Source organism: Canis lupus, chromosome 6 (genome assembly GCF_003254725.2).
Source record: "Canis lupus dingo isolate Sandy chromosome 6, ASM325472v2, whole genome shotgun sequence".
Classification (NCBI taxonomy): domain Eukaryota; kingdom Metazoa; phylum Chordata; class Mammalia; order Carnivora; family Canidae; genus Canis; species Canis lupus.
Window position 1 is genome coordinate 65,150,150 of NC_064248.1, and position 15,454 is coordinate 65,165,603.

Below are 15,454 nucleotides of genomic sequence, written 5' to 3' on the forward strand. Positions count from 1 at the left end.
AATCGGCGCCAGTTATGATCTATAGCCAGGCTCCTAGTCCCAATCCCCTTGTTTCCTATTAACAATGCCCTTCTGCCCATTTGAACTCCTACTTAGTGAACAGACCCTGCCTCGTGAGACCAAAGTCTGCTTATGGCTTCCACTCTGGCCTCAGCCTTTCCCATCCATTTCCCAGAGACCACAGTTTCTCCAGCTGTATAAAGGGTTCCCTGCTGGCACACTAACTCTGTCTTTGTCTTAACAGAACTAGATTATATATTCTCCAGAAAATGGGAGTTCAGTCTGAACTTCCTCGGCATTCAGATTGAGCATCTTCTGGGTGAGTTTGGTGATAAATAAATTTCTACAAATTTCCTCCTCTAATTTTCATAACAATTCGAAGGAAGAAATTCTTACTAAACAAGGGGGAAAACCAAGACACAGCCAGATTAAGTGATTTATCTAGCTTTTACATAATGGAGCCAAATCTAGGTCTCCTGAATCCACACCAATGGTTTTCCACCTTATGAGATGGAGATGGAACCACTCAAAGCAGGCCTGAACACATTTTGAAACAGAGGTGGTTTTCTCCTCTGCCTCAATTTAGTAATTTTCAGATGAATAAAAATTTCCCAGGGTGCCTGGATGTCTCAGTTGGTTAAGAATCTGACTCTTGATTTCAGCTCAGGTCATGATTTCAGGGTCCAGGGTTAGAGCTCCACATCAGGCTATGCGCTCAGTGAGGAGCTGCCTTGAGGTGCTCTCCCTCTCCCTCTCCCCCTCCTCCCACTTGTGCGCTCTGTCTCTCTCTCTCTCTCTCAAACTAATAAATGCATCTTTAAAAAAAATTCTTGTGTCCTTTCCAGGTGGGTCCCTCGCCCTCAGCACCAGGCCAAAAGACAGCCTCATGCATCTGACAGGCAGCCACCTCTTGCATATTATCTATAACATCAGATATAAAGCACAATTAGCAAATAAATGCAGATCTGGCCAATGCTTAATAATAAATGGAGGAGTTAATTGACCTCTGCAAAATTTAGAACACACAGAGAAATTATAAAAGTGTAAAAAGTACCTCATTGCCTATCTTATACCCCACAGCAAGATATGTCATCCCAACATGAGTCCCATGCAAAGGTATCCCAATTAGTAAGGGACCTTAGGCATCTCAACATGTAAAATAGCATTCAAAAGGATTGTGATTATATAACATGCCATATTTTCCCTCCCAAAAAAAGAAAAAAAGAAAAATTCTACTTTATAGCTCTTGCTTAATTGCCCTCATAGACTAATCAGGAAAGAGAATGATGTTATCTCCTCTTGCTAACCTTTTGATCTGCTCCCTACCAGGGTTTATTTCATTTCCTCAAAAACCACAAAAAGAATAGAACAAGGTGATCAAGGCTACAGTCATCCCCTTTCCAGTTTTTTTCTGACTTAACATATTTTTTACTGCTAGGCCAAATCATGTAAGATTTTCACTTAATAACTCACAGGGTTATTGCTGCTTATTGTTACAAAATTTCTTAACGAGATACTCCTTTATTTAGGCTAAATAGTATTTTTCTTAAGTGCATTGCAACAGTTATGTTAACTGATTACAATTAAAATTCTAGTTTGTAAAAAGATGATATGACCTCTATATCAACATAAACAAGAGTCTGAGAGTTGACATAGCTAGTTTACAGTAAAAGACGAGTCAGTTTCTGAGACAGTCCTTATGCCATGCAGAATATTACTGGAAATTCTATTAGGCTTTAAGTAGACACTGTGCTGTGCTATGAATACCAATACTATTAGTTCCCAAGTTTGCACACAAATTGTATAATCACTCAAGACACTGCAGGGGTTACTTAGAAAACAAATGCAACATCATTTATCATATTGATCCTTGTCTATAAACAAAGAACTTGTATGTTTCCTCTCGACAGCATTTTCCTAAATGTCATTCAGTATTAACCAGAGAAACAAAATAATAACATTTTCAAAATCAGGATTAGCATTTAGGTTGTTGCTGGACATTTTAAGATATGAAGGAAGTAGCCTTTAGTCCTTGTTTGGGGGGAATAGAAGAGAAGGAGACTTTACCAATGCTCATGCTTATCTTAGTCTAGAAAATATGCTGTATTATACTTCTTTCCTCTAACATCAGAGAATGGGCACCCGCTTACCTGTTTTTGTCTGACTGAGTAACCTTTTCTATAAGTTTAAAATAAATGAAAAGTGCTCTACCTCTAAAATTATAAAAGTTTTTTTTATACCTTGAGAGTGGACCTTGGTGATTAGTGAATCTACATTGGTAAACTAAGATCCAGAGGCCAAATGTGTCTGTCTGATGCTGCCTTTATGTTACAAAATATATGATTTTCCTAATCTTTCTAACAGCTTAATAAAGAGGCTTTTCAAAAAGAAAAAAACAACAACAATAAGTGATAAACATGGTCAATTACTGTTCACCGACTTATTATGCCTGAATAACACATTAGGTTAAAAATTGTTTTTCTTATCATTGTCGTTTGTTGTACATTTTACTCGATAAAAGAGAGAATGTCTTTTCTGTTATTTGTCCACAATTCTTCACGCCAATATAGCTAACCAAGTGAAATTAGTTGCCTAATTAGAATTGGAAGAGATGGATGTATTTTAAATGGCTCCACAATATATTATGGCATGTGTAAATTTTTCTTCTTCCTCAATTCTACATTTTTGTTTGTAATTAGAACCTGTCAGAGTTCACATCAAGAAGATTTTGGAATTCTCTCATGACCCTTTCACAGCATAGCTCCAGTCCACAATAACCAACGTTAAGTGTTATTCTCCATTTCCAAATTCGGTCAGAACACTGCTTCTTTATCATCTTGAAAACAATGGAACATAAAACAAATTTTGCACCAAGATGGTTCTCTGTTCTTACTTTTCCCTTCAAAGAAAGTGTCTGTCTCTTTTAATTTATACCTTTACCTATACTATGAACATTATTCCTTCCCACTTTTTATCATAATTTAAAACCACACGTGTCTCCCTTGTTTCTTCAGTTAACTTTTTCATATTGGCTGTTGTACTTCCATCTTCAAAAATGTTCAGGTTATTCTTTTTGTTTTGTTTTTAATAACTGTATGTTTGTACCTTTTAATTCCATTCACCTATATCATCTACGACACCACCCCCCCCCAAACTCCAGAACTACCAGTTTGTTCTCTGCATTTAGGAGTCTATTTTTTTCGTTTATTTTTTAGATTCCACATATCCGTGAAATAATATGGTATTTGTCTTTGTCTGGCTTATTTCACTAAGTATAATATTCTCTAGGTCCACCTGTGTAGTCACAAATGTCAAGATTTCATTTTCACGCTGAGTAATAGTCCATTGTATATACCACATTTCAGTGTTCAATTTGCCAACATACAGTATAGCACACAGTGCTCATCCCATCAAGTGCCCTCCTCAGTGCCTGTCACCCAGTTACCCCATCCCCCCACCCGCCTCCTCTTCTACTACCCTTTGTTCATTTCTTATTTCTGTTCAATACTAGGCATCCTGACTGGTGTGAGAAGAGAACTCATCTTGCATTTCCCTAAAATTAGTGATTTTTGAGCATCTCATGTTCTGTTGGTTATCTATATATCTTCTTTGGAAATATGTCTATTCAAGTCCTCTAGCCAGAAATAAATGTACACATATATGGTCAATTAATCTACAACAACAATGGCAAGGATATACAATGGGGAAAAGGCAGTCTCTTCAATAAATAGTGCTGGAAAAAACTGGACAGCTATATGCAAAAGAATGACCCTGGACCACTTCCCTACATCATACACAAAAATAAACTCAAAATGGATTAAGGATCTAACTGAAAAATCTGAAGTCATACAACTCTTAAAAGAAAACATAGGCAGTAAGTTCTTGAATATTGTCCTTAGCAGTAATTTTTGGATCTGTCTTCCTAAGCAAGGGAAACAAAAGCAAAAATAAACAATTGGTACTAAATCAAACTAAGAGGTTTTTACACCAACATCAACAAAACAAAAAGGCAACCTATGAGACGGGAAAAGATATCTGCAAATGATATATCTGATAAGGAGTTAATATCCAAAATATATAAAGAACTATAAAACTTAACACCAAAAAATAAATAATCCGATTTAAAACTATTGTTTTAAGTAGACTTCTAGCAATTATGTTCCATTAATTTAGCAATAACTTCTTTCTAGCAATTTTAAATGGCATTTTCTGACTGCTCTTGACCTATTCCTCTTTGGAGATTCCTTTTTGCTTTGATTTCAGTGACGATAAACAATCTTAAGTTATTTTCTTACTTTTTCCTCTTTGATTGGCTTTTCAATCTCTTACGTTCCTCATTTGTGTTTCTCAGGACTCTGTCCTTAGTTCTTTATTCTTTAGTCTTCCTTCTGAGTCTTTCAATGATTTTAATCACTATCTTCTATAGAAGCAATCCCTGTGTTATTCATAGAAGGCTAATCCCTAAATTTTTGGATTGCTCATGAAATAATCCCACCCCGATGTTCCTGGTCAGTCACCTCTCTGGACAGCTCTTCCAGACTGTCCCATTCCATCCATAAGGACCTCAGAATTCTTCACTAGATCCTCTGTGAGAAAAAGAGAGGACATAAAGTATTAGCAGGAATTTTGTATTTCTTAATGTTTTTTGTTTTGTTTTTGTTTTGAATACAGCTTGGAAGCTATACCCATCACTTTGAGCCTACATCGTACTGGCCAACACTCAGTGAGACAGATAATCTAAAAGAACAATACATAATATATACAGAATGCATGCATGGTAAGAGGATGCCTAATAGAATCGTAAAGAGCACAGATTACAGAGCCAGTTGACCAGAGTTTAAATTCATCGTTACAATGGAGAAGTCACCTAACCAATCTGGGTGCTAGTTTTCTCACCCATAAAATGAGACTACTGATATTGCCAAGCTCCAAGTGTTGTTATGATCATTAAATAAGCTAATGTTGGGGTGCCTGGATGGCACAGTCAGTTAAGTGTCTGCCTTCAGCTCAGGTCATGATCCCAGGATCCTGGGATCAAGCCCCATGTCGGGCTCCCTGCTCAACAGGGAGCCTGCTTCTCCCTCTCCCCCTTGCTCATGCTCTCTTATTATCGTTGTCACTATCTCTGTCTCTCTCTCTCTCTCTCTAATAAATAAAATCTCTTAAAGAAAGATTGAATAAATAAGTTAATATTTTCTGCAGACCCTAGAACAAGTACCTTGCTCATAGAAAGTCCTGTCTAAGCGCTTGTCGAATAGATAAGTGCTAAGTGAAACAAGAAAGCAGGGAAGATGGAAAGGCATGAAGGTTTAGAATGGTAGATTAGGTGGCCAGGGAATGCCTCACTGGGAAAATAAGATTTGGGCAGAGAATTGATGGAAGTCAGACAGCAAATTGTTTTGAAATCTTTCAGAAGAACATTCTAGGCAGAGAAAACTCCAAGTACAAAAGTATGAAGCAGGAGTTTGCCTAGTATGTTTGAGAAACTCTAAGGAGGTCAGCATATCTAGGGAGAGCATAAGAGGGACAGTCAACAAATCAGAGTGAAATAAGACAGGGAGATAAAGTGCTGGTGGGGGGTTTGGGGCACAGGGGTATTAGGCTTCCTGATTGTCATTTATACAGGTTCATTCTGGCCGTGATACTGAAAATAGTTTGAATTGAGGCAAGAAACGATTTATGAGGCGACTGCAACATAATCAGGTGAAAGATGTTGGTGGCTGTGATCAGACAGGGAGTGGCAAAATGGTCACAAGTGGTAAGATTTGAGATACATTTTTAAATGAGAGTGAATATAGTTTGCTGCCAGATTAGATGTGAGGTGTGAGGAAAAGAGATGAACCGAGGATTATGTAATTTTAGCCTAAGCAACTGGAAAGTGGAATTACAATTAAATTAGATTAGAACTATTACAAGAAGCGTAGGTTGAGGAAGAACATCAGGAATGTGGTTTTCAGTATATTAAGTGTGAGATGCCAATTGTTTCTCTAATTTAAGATGTAAAGTACACAATTGAGTCTTGAGTTAAAAGGGAGAGTCAGACTGAAAATATACACTTGGGAGTTATCAGTGATAGACGGCAATTAGAACCACAAGAATAGATAAGATAATCTAGGAAGTGAGCATAATCTAATGAAATACAGAGAGAACACATCCAAGGATTGATCCCTGGAATGCTCAAAGGTTTACAATGAGCAAGAAACATAAAAGACTGGGAAGTCAGTGAAGTTGAAGGAAAACCAAGGAAATGTGGTGTCCTAGAAGTCAAGTGGAAGAAATCGTTTCAAGAAAAGAGTAAGTGATCATCTTATCAAGTGATCAACTTCGTTAAGTAGGTTGGTTAAAAAGAGGACCAAGAAATATGAGTTAGGGGTGCCTGTGTGGTGTGGTAAGTTGAGCGTCCAACTCCTGGTTCTGGCTGGGGTGCTGATCTCTGTTCCCTGGGATTCAAGCACCAAGTCTGCTTGAGATTTTCTCTCTCTCCCTTTCCCTTTGCCCCTTTACTCATGCTCTCTCTCTCTCTCTTGCTCTCTCAAATAAATAAACGCTTTCAAAAAAAGATTGATGAGTTAGATTTAGTAACTGAAAGGTCTTCAATGAACTTGAAAAGATGAGTTGCAATGAAGTCATAGGAACAAAATCTTGGGATCAAGAGACAAGGGAAAAGGACTTAAACAGAGTGAATATAATTTTTTCCAGGACTTTTATTATAAAAGTAAGGAAAGGAATGAGGTGGTAGATGGAGAGTTATGTGAATAAAAACAAATTAGATTTTTTATGAAAAACAAATTTTATGATAATGGGAAGAGTCCAGTAGGAAGAAAATAAAGGAAGAGATCAGTAACATTTACTTCCAGTTGAATCACTGAGCCCCTCCCTCTCCTGTGAACTACACTTTTACTGCTGCTCCTACCTATTCATTTACTCAGTCCAATCATCAAAAGCCCAAATCCAAATTATCTTTTTCTCTGGCTTCTCTGTCACCAATTTTATAAGCACCCTCATTTGTTTGCTAACAAATTTGTAAATCACAAGACTCTTTTCCTAGAATGTTACCTCAACCCCTTACTGTTACAAGAGGACTCATTTTCCCAAGATGGCACCTCTTCTCCAGAAACTGACACAAATGCAGGATGCTCATGTTCTCGGCTCACTTTGGTCAAATGGTCAATCTTGATTCATTTATCGGACTCCTCTCTGGCACCCCTTGGACAATCATTTTGACCATATCATTGTTACTGAAAGCTTAAATTCTCTTTTCTTCCCTTTTTGTTCTGCCACACAGACTCCAGCACTGATTACACCCACAATAAAGGTTTCTGGTCTCGGTTGAACTTCAGTATTAGTCAGAAATTATTTTACTCATTCTATTCATTAATTTTTATTTCTCCATAGTCTGCAGTGCCTGCTCAAATCTCTTAAGGTACCTATTTTCATGTCTCTCTCTCATTCTAAGATTATTTGGTTCACTCATTTTACCTTTACTGAGGCCCTGCTGCATGTTTAGTTCTGTGCTTGGCACTAGTTATACAAAGGTCCTTGACTTCAAAGATCTCAGAATGTCACAAAAGGACGAGAACAGGGTTAAAAGAACAAATCAAGGGGAAATAATGGAACAGAGAAGACTATACACAGAATCTAAACAAACAAAAACAACCTCTAATATAATTTGGTTCATGTTTTAACAAAGGTATTAAGCAAATTAAGTGAGTACAGAAGAATAAAGAACTCTAAGAGTCGGGAAAAGTCTGACAGAAGAGGTGGTATTTGGTTTAGGAGTTAAAAGATAACCATAAGTTTTACAAGTTCATATGAAGAGATTAGACAGAGGGTAATTTTAAGCAGAGAAAAATTCTAGAGCAAGAAAGTGAGGCATAAAATCATTCCTTTCTCATGAAATAACCACTGACTCCAATGTTCCTGGAGTGTATAGTACAAGCTAAGGATTTTGGACTACTTCTTTAGTAATTTAAGAACCATGAAAGGTTTTTGCAAAGAATGGGTAGAGACATGTATGTGTCTGTTTAAGAAATATTCCTGGGAGTAATGTGGAACACAGACCTAAGAAAGACAGAGACTCAATATAGTTAACTGGAAACTATGGCAATTGTCTAGAAAATAAATGATAAAGGTCTCTAGAACAATGTCACCAGAAAAAAAAAAATGGAAAGAGTAGGCTTGGTAAACTTTTATGAAAACAGAATTTAAGAGATTTGCTGATAAATTGGATTTAGCGAACGATGAAAGGAGAGGGGTTAAGCTTGACTTCAATACTTTTAGCTTGGGCGACTGGGTGTATGGCAGGTGCATTAATTACAATAATGAACACAGGGAAGCTTTGAAATACAGGGAATGGGAAAGCGACAAACAGGTTAGGTGTAGGATGCCTTTAAAAGGTCTGGGGGCACATGTCCAGTCAAATTCCGAACTGGAGCTTCTGAGAGATACTGAGGCGGGAGATATTTATTTAGACGTCGTCAGGACATAGATGCAAGTTAAACTTGAAACACTGGACTAAATCCTCTGAGAGAGTGTCAGGTAAGGGGGAAAAAGGGTATCATGAAAAAGATATACAATCTGAAGGCTGTTAGGGTTGTATCCAGAATATGGTCTCTTTACCATCTATACTTGCCACCTATTTCTTCAATCTTATTAAGCAATAAAAACTGACAAGGCTTAGCTCCTAAACTTAAATCTTAAAAAGTACTAGTCCCTAGCTTTTTCTTCCCTCCTAGCTTTCTTCTCTCCCTCTCTCTCTCATTTATTTCCTTTTTAAAAAATTTATTTACATTTTCAAAGAGTATCACATGATTTCTTCAAGTTTCTCTTCCATAACAACTGGCAGAAATGCCCAAGAAGTTGCACATTAGAGAATCCTTTCATCATTTGTTCATAATAACACTGTTTAATTCGACAATTCCACAATGTTAGTACATTACCATGGTTTTTCTAATGGATACAAGTACTTTATTTTCAGAAGTTAGTCCTTGCGTGTGGCGGACATTGCAAGGCTCACATTCAGCCAGTGATCCTTCTAGATTCCAGCATATTTCACACTCCATTGTTGCATTACGTCTTCAGTAGACACCCTGGAGCACTGGGTGTTATTCTGTATGTTGGCAAATTGAACATCAATAAAAAATAAATTTATTATAAAAAAATACACATAAAAAAAGACACCCTGTAACCTGTGCAGCTTTTTTTTTTATTTTTATTTTTTTTACTATCTTCTGGATAAATTCTCCAATGTCAGAAAGCACACAATCACAAAAACAATGCTTTTTTTTTTTTCCAAGAAGATGTACAAAGTTTACCCCCTCGAGTACAGTTACACAAGGGCTATACCTGGATATGATATGACTTGATTTCTGCAGCAAATTGTGAATGGACACAAATAGGAAAAATACAAAACCACTGCAGTCTTGAACTGCGATATTTTTAGACTCATTGGAGCACATTCAGATGAGAACCTGTCCTTATTAATGGATTAGAAAGTTAATTGATCTGTATTATGCCTGAAAGTGGCCAGAAAGAATGAAAAATAAGGGTACTCATTCTGTGCCCTCCTCATATATTTAAGCTCTCTCTATGTACTTTTAACTTACACCATCAGCACTTAATATACAGATAACTCATTCTAAAATTGAAAGGGTTATGGGGTTATAATTTTTATAATTTCTCCTTGCTAATGCTTTCTATATTACATTTAAAGCACCCAGTAAAATACCTTCCAAGGATTTCTGCACCTCCCAAACTTTACAGAAATGTCTTGGCCAGTGACTGAAACCCTGGCCTATTTGAGATTGAATATAATAACTACCAAATGAGGTAAGCGTAAAATTATTCTTATGTGTATGCACTCTGAAGAATTCTTAAATTCTTGAATTCTTTACACATTTTAGGAATTAAAAAAAAAATGTCTTTTATGGGATCCCTGGGTGGCTCAGTGGTTTAGCACCGGCCTTTGGCCCAGGGCGTGATCCTGGAGACCCGGGATCGAATCCCACGTCAGGCTCCCTGCATGGAGCCTGCTTCTCCCTCTGCCTGTGTCTCTGCCTCTCTCTGTGTGTCTCTCATGAATAAATAAATAAAATCTTTTAAAAAATTAAAAAATAAAATAAAAAAATGTCTTTTAAATCTGAAATTAGGTTCTGGGCTCTTACCAATCCTCCATCTAAACAGTCTTTTATCACTAGCAGATTTTGCAATTCATCCCTTCCTCTCTTCTTCTCTCCCCATCACCTGCTCCCAGATCATAAATAAACTGAACCACTCTACTCACAGTACAGTCCGTCTTCAGAGTATCCATTTACCTTGCATCACATACACAGTGGCCCATAACATCTTACTCTTTGTTTCTCCTTCAAGAAATGTTTTTTAAACCCCTAATAGTACTTTCAACCTCTGATCCTCTTCCACTGTTTAATATTTAAAGGCTTTATGAAAATTCTGTTAAAGTGTTTATAAATCATATCCTATAACTTCTTTTTTTTTTCCTGTAAAGTTTTTCAAATCAATCTCTTGGGTTAGTGAAGCAAAATTATTTTAGAGGAAATCTGTTATCCCCTACTTGTGAATGGTAATGCACAGCCACATTTGATAACCAACTTTTTACTTGGAGCACTGTGGTTTTGCAAAGTAGGCATGAGGAATGGGGAGAACCAATGTGGGGCTCATTACTACCTAACAGACTCAAGGGGACTTCTGTACTATTTTCAGCATCAGTGATTTCAATATTATGTGATCTAAAATTCTTTCCTGCCAGGATCCTGTCTTCCCTTCCAGAAGATAGTGTTTCTCCGCCAACACTAAATGACAACATTCCCTTCCTTCACCAACAGCTGCACATCTTTCAGTTCTTGGGCTGGATGTCAGACCTCTACCATGTGCCTCCCACTCTTCCTGCCACTGCACAGTGAATGTGGAGGAGAACGTAATTCTCTTAGTCGTTCATAAAGGCTCAAATGACAAATGAATTTTTCTACCCCTGCTGCTCTCTAAACTTTGGGAAGTATCAAGTGAACCATTAGCCATTTCATGATATTCGACTTGGGTGACCATGCTGGGAAGAGTTGCAATTTAATGCCTTTTTAAATGTATGGTTATGGTTATATCGTATGTAGTCCTATTACATTTTTCTACCATGTTTTCCTTTTATTGTGCCATTAAAAATTTATTTTTTTTATTTTCCTTATCACATTATAATAATTGTTACATTACCATTATTGTTTTTTCATTTCTTTTTATAATGGTTGTAAAATTAATAAAATCTTTGACAACTGTCTTGGGAGGTCAGGAGGGCCCATGAATTGCCCTCTGCAAGCTTGTCACCGTGCATACCTTGCTCAGGTCCTATTTGGGCACCTCCTACATGTGTAACAGTGGACAATGGGTTATTCAGTTAATTCACTGTTTGTTTCTTTCATTTTGTTTTAAAAGATTTTATTTATTTGAGAGAGAGAGGAAGCATGAGTGGGGAGCAAAGGGAGAGGGTAGGATCCCTGCTGAGTGGGGTACCCAATGCAGGACTTGATCCCAGGACCCTGGGATCATGACCTGAGCCAAAGGCAGACACTTAACCAACTGAACCACCCAGGCACCCCTGTTTGTTTTAATCTGTAAACTGTACATAAAATTTAAATCTAACAGCCAGGTAATGGTATTTAGAAAATGAAACCATTTTTCCTGGCAACCTAAAAAGGCCATTATTTCTAGGAAAAATAAAGAAATATGTGGAAACTAAATATTTCAAAGATATTTAGTGACATCTAAACAGAGTTAAGCCATATAATATAATAGATGGTAATAACATTAACAGCGCAGCTGAAATCTATTTTTTGAATTATAAATTAAGGATCCGAGGAAAGGAGAACTTTTGGTAACAGGAGAGAATGATATTGACTCAAAATAGGAATGGGGGGGCGGGGGAAGAAGCCCTGAGACATGGTATTTAAATTTATTTGAGCTTAGTTTCTTTCTAAACGTAAGAGGCACTCCATTGTTTAAAAAGGCCTCAACTAACACGAGTTCTTCTGTTTTTCCACTGCTGTCTTTAAATTGTCCTAAGTGGTCGCATTCTTTGTGGAGAAAACTGTTCACATCTACAGCAAACGCTTAATTATACATAATGCTCATGAGAGCAGAGACCATGTTGAACTAACTCACTGCTGCAGCTCTAGAGCCCAGAAGATCAGAGATTCTCAATACATATTTGCTGAATAAATCATAAATAGGATACATATGCGTGCATAACGTATCACATATATGTTACATTAATTTAATACATAACTGATTAACACAAATATCACATTACATATGCGGTACGCACTTATAAGCCTTTGGACAACCTTTGTGAAATTCTACCTAAGTTTGTTATATTGAGGTTATTAGAGATCATACAAGCAAGGACATACAGTTCTTTGTACACCAGAGTGTCAGACTCTGTTTTAACATTTATCTTTTCCATAGAAAACATACAAATCAAAGAAAAAAAATTTTACTCTATAAAAACAGAAAATACAATAAATTTAGTTTTTGCTTTATAAAGGTATATGTCAATGCATGTCAGATATCTTTCTGATCCAATGCCTAGTGCCCTATTGGCTACAAAATGAGGAACTACCAACACTAATTAGCAAATAAAATACACATCTAATAGGGCTCCTAAAAGATGTGCTGTAGTATAACCCAGTACTTTGAATTTTAGCAGAGCAGCCAAAGATAAAAGAAAATAGCATGTCAGTCTCATAATTGATCATTATGTCACCTACCTTTCCTTATACAAAAACCATGCTTGTAAAATATTTGCTAAAGGCCATTTGATTTTCCTCAGATGTGAACACCAGACCTAATTAAAGAGTACATTTAATTTCTAATAAACCTCCTTTCTTTGTATGTTTTATGTTCTTGAATACATTTCTATTCCGGTGTTGATTTCAGATCTTTGGAAGTTTTAAGTAACAAAAAAAAGTAAAACAATAACAAATTCCATTTACAATTAACTGAAATGACCTATCCTTTAATCTAGTGTTTGGGTTAGTGATATAAATGTATAGTTAAACAAATACACATCAAACATGAAACCTCGCTGTAATTCTATCCTGGAGGTCCGTAACTGAAAGTATTATACTTAGAAAGTCCATTTACAGTTAGCCACTACTTTCTAAACAAGAGATCTTGAAAGAAAAGCATTTTATATCAAACTCCAAAATATTATTTCATTAGCCAGGTTCCAGTTTATATATTAAGACATGAAAAATGTACTTACAGATTAGACACTTATCCGCACAGGCACCTAATAATGAGACCAGTGAAATCTAGAAACCTGAGTGATCTATATTGAGACATGTATTATTTAAATGTGCTTTGATTTTCTTATAAATTTGAAATTTTCTAGATGTAAGATAGGTGCTTATATTAATATAGAGAAAAAAAAGATCAAGAGTGGTGGAGTCCAAGAGCAGAGGCTGTAAATCCTTCCAAGCATCCTCACTGGAAAGAGATAGCATGTTCAAACTGGGTAATTAGAGAAGAATTTAAAAGGGAGATATTTATAAAGATCTTATAGTAATAGTAAGGAGCTATCCCCTAGGTCTGATGGGAAGTGGAGAGAAGGTATTTGCCCAAAGGAGGAAACAGAACCATGTGGAGAAAACCACCTAACCTGATGCAACCAGTCTGGTGACTCCATAGGAAGGGAACTGAGGAAATAAGCTCCTCATAATCATTTTTCCCTTTGTTGGTCACAACTTCCTCAGAAGCTCCCCTCATGTACTCTAACACTAGTCCCTATTTCCAGAGGGTAAAAGAGACATAACAAAACAAAACAAAACAAACAAGTAAACAAACAAACAAACAAAAAGGTAGACCACACCTGATTGGTAGATGGCAGGTTTAATAAGCAAGGGAACTTATACAATCTGTTTGGCTTAGGCTGCCATAAGAGAATAGATCTTCACACCCACCTACCGAATCTTGAAAGTTTATGTAGAGCCCTTAACTGGATTCAGTCACATACACCCTCCTGGTATTCAATACCACATCATTATCTCCTTGGGGCAGCTTCTGGGAACAGGGAAAGAAAGCAGAATATATGTTCCAAGGACAGAGGAGGGGGTAGGGTGCTTCTGATCACTGGGATCCAGTTTACGGGTCAACTAGTCATCACATGCCCTCAAGGATCTCCAACAGCACCCTTACCTCCCATGGCCAAACTCATACAGAACCCAGAAAACCATCAATGGGGGCCATTGATGCAGCCGATAACTAAAGCAGAGCAGAGGTGAGAAGAAGGCAAATGAATCTAGAGGAGCCAACAAAACATATCAAGCACAAAAGAGAAGCAAAAAGGACATCTGTCACAGGACCAAGGAAGTAGACAAAGGAAATGTAAAATGTCCAAGGAAAAGCAATAGGTTATCAGCTAAATATTTAAGGACAAATGAGAAGGCATCATGCTCTCAGCTGGATGTCACCACAGGGTAGAAGCAAGAAAGTATCTAGAGGAATCCTGAAGAAATTCTAAACAAATAGATGAAGGAGAGGAAATTAACAATTGTACCACAATTACTGTGTACCAAATATTGCATTAGGTAGCTTCAACAATATCTTTTAATTCTCATAACATGCCAGGGAAAAAACTCTGATTATAATCATTTTAAAGATACAGAAACTGTAAACCATAAAGAAATCTGCCCATCTATCCCTGTTGTAAATGTCCCTGAATATTACCACTTAGTTTCCACAAAACAGTTTAACCACCACAGCTAAGGAATTCAAAGTTGCTTTTAAATTAAGCCTACTCTGGTGATGAATCATGGCCTCAAGATTTTTCTGGCCTAAGAGGAATGGACAAAAACTTGTTGTCTCTTTTCCAGAAACTTCTGCAACTCTTCGTCCACCAGGATCTCTGGAGACAATGAGCATAAGGTTGTGCTGCTCTGTATGCCAAGTCACCTTCTACTGGATCTCTCACTCCTCTCCCTTCAGATGGAGCCAGGGAAAGTCAGTCAGGCATATAGTCTTACATTACTAATGTATGGAATCCATTAGGCAATTCTATTTGGACCTAAAAAAATAATAACTCTGCTTTTCTTCCAACTTAAAATCGGCTGTCGCAATCCCACACTCTTTCAAAGCTATTTCCAGCAAGTTTACATTGTAGCTATGGTAGCATATATGTCTTATCAAATCTCTTTTATCAACAAAACTAATTTTATATTCTTTGGCTCTAGCTCTACAGTTTTCCTTAGAGTTCCCCTGTACAAAACCACACCAAACTCCAGAGATTTAATAACAGTAACAACTAACATTTAGAGTGGGTCATGCCCTGGACTAAGGATCAAGACAGGATGTATCTCATGGAATCTTCCCAATGGATTTATGAGGTAGGTGCTATTGTTAGCCCCATTTCAGAAGTAAGTAACTGAGGCTTAGATTAAGCAGTGTGCCATTA

At 37.0% G+C, this 15,454-nt stretch overlaps 1 long non-coding RNA gene across 14 annotated transcripts in view; it reads right to left on the reverse strand.

The window, feature by feature from the left end:
• LOC112640998 (uncharacterized) overlaps positions 1-15,454 on the reverse strand; it is a 297,942-nt gene that overhangs the window by 72,816 nt on the left and 209,672 nt on the right. For 7 of the 14 annotated variants that reach the window (XR_003124408.3, XR_007411562.1, XR_004816897.2 and 4 more), the window contains one exon: positions 8,966-9,109. The exons of 2 other annotated variants lie outside the window; for them this stretch is intronic. This is a non-coding gene — a long non-coding RNA (uncharacterized LOC112640998). Of the gene's footprint in view, positions 1-8,955; positions 9,110-15,454 lie in introns of those variants that run through there. 5 more of the 14 variants (XR_007411558.1, XR_003124403.3, XR_007411557.1 and 2 more) reach the window with 4 other exon arrangements.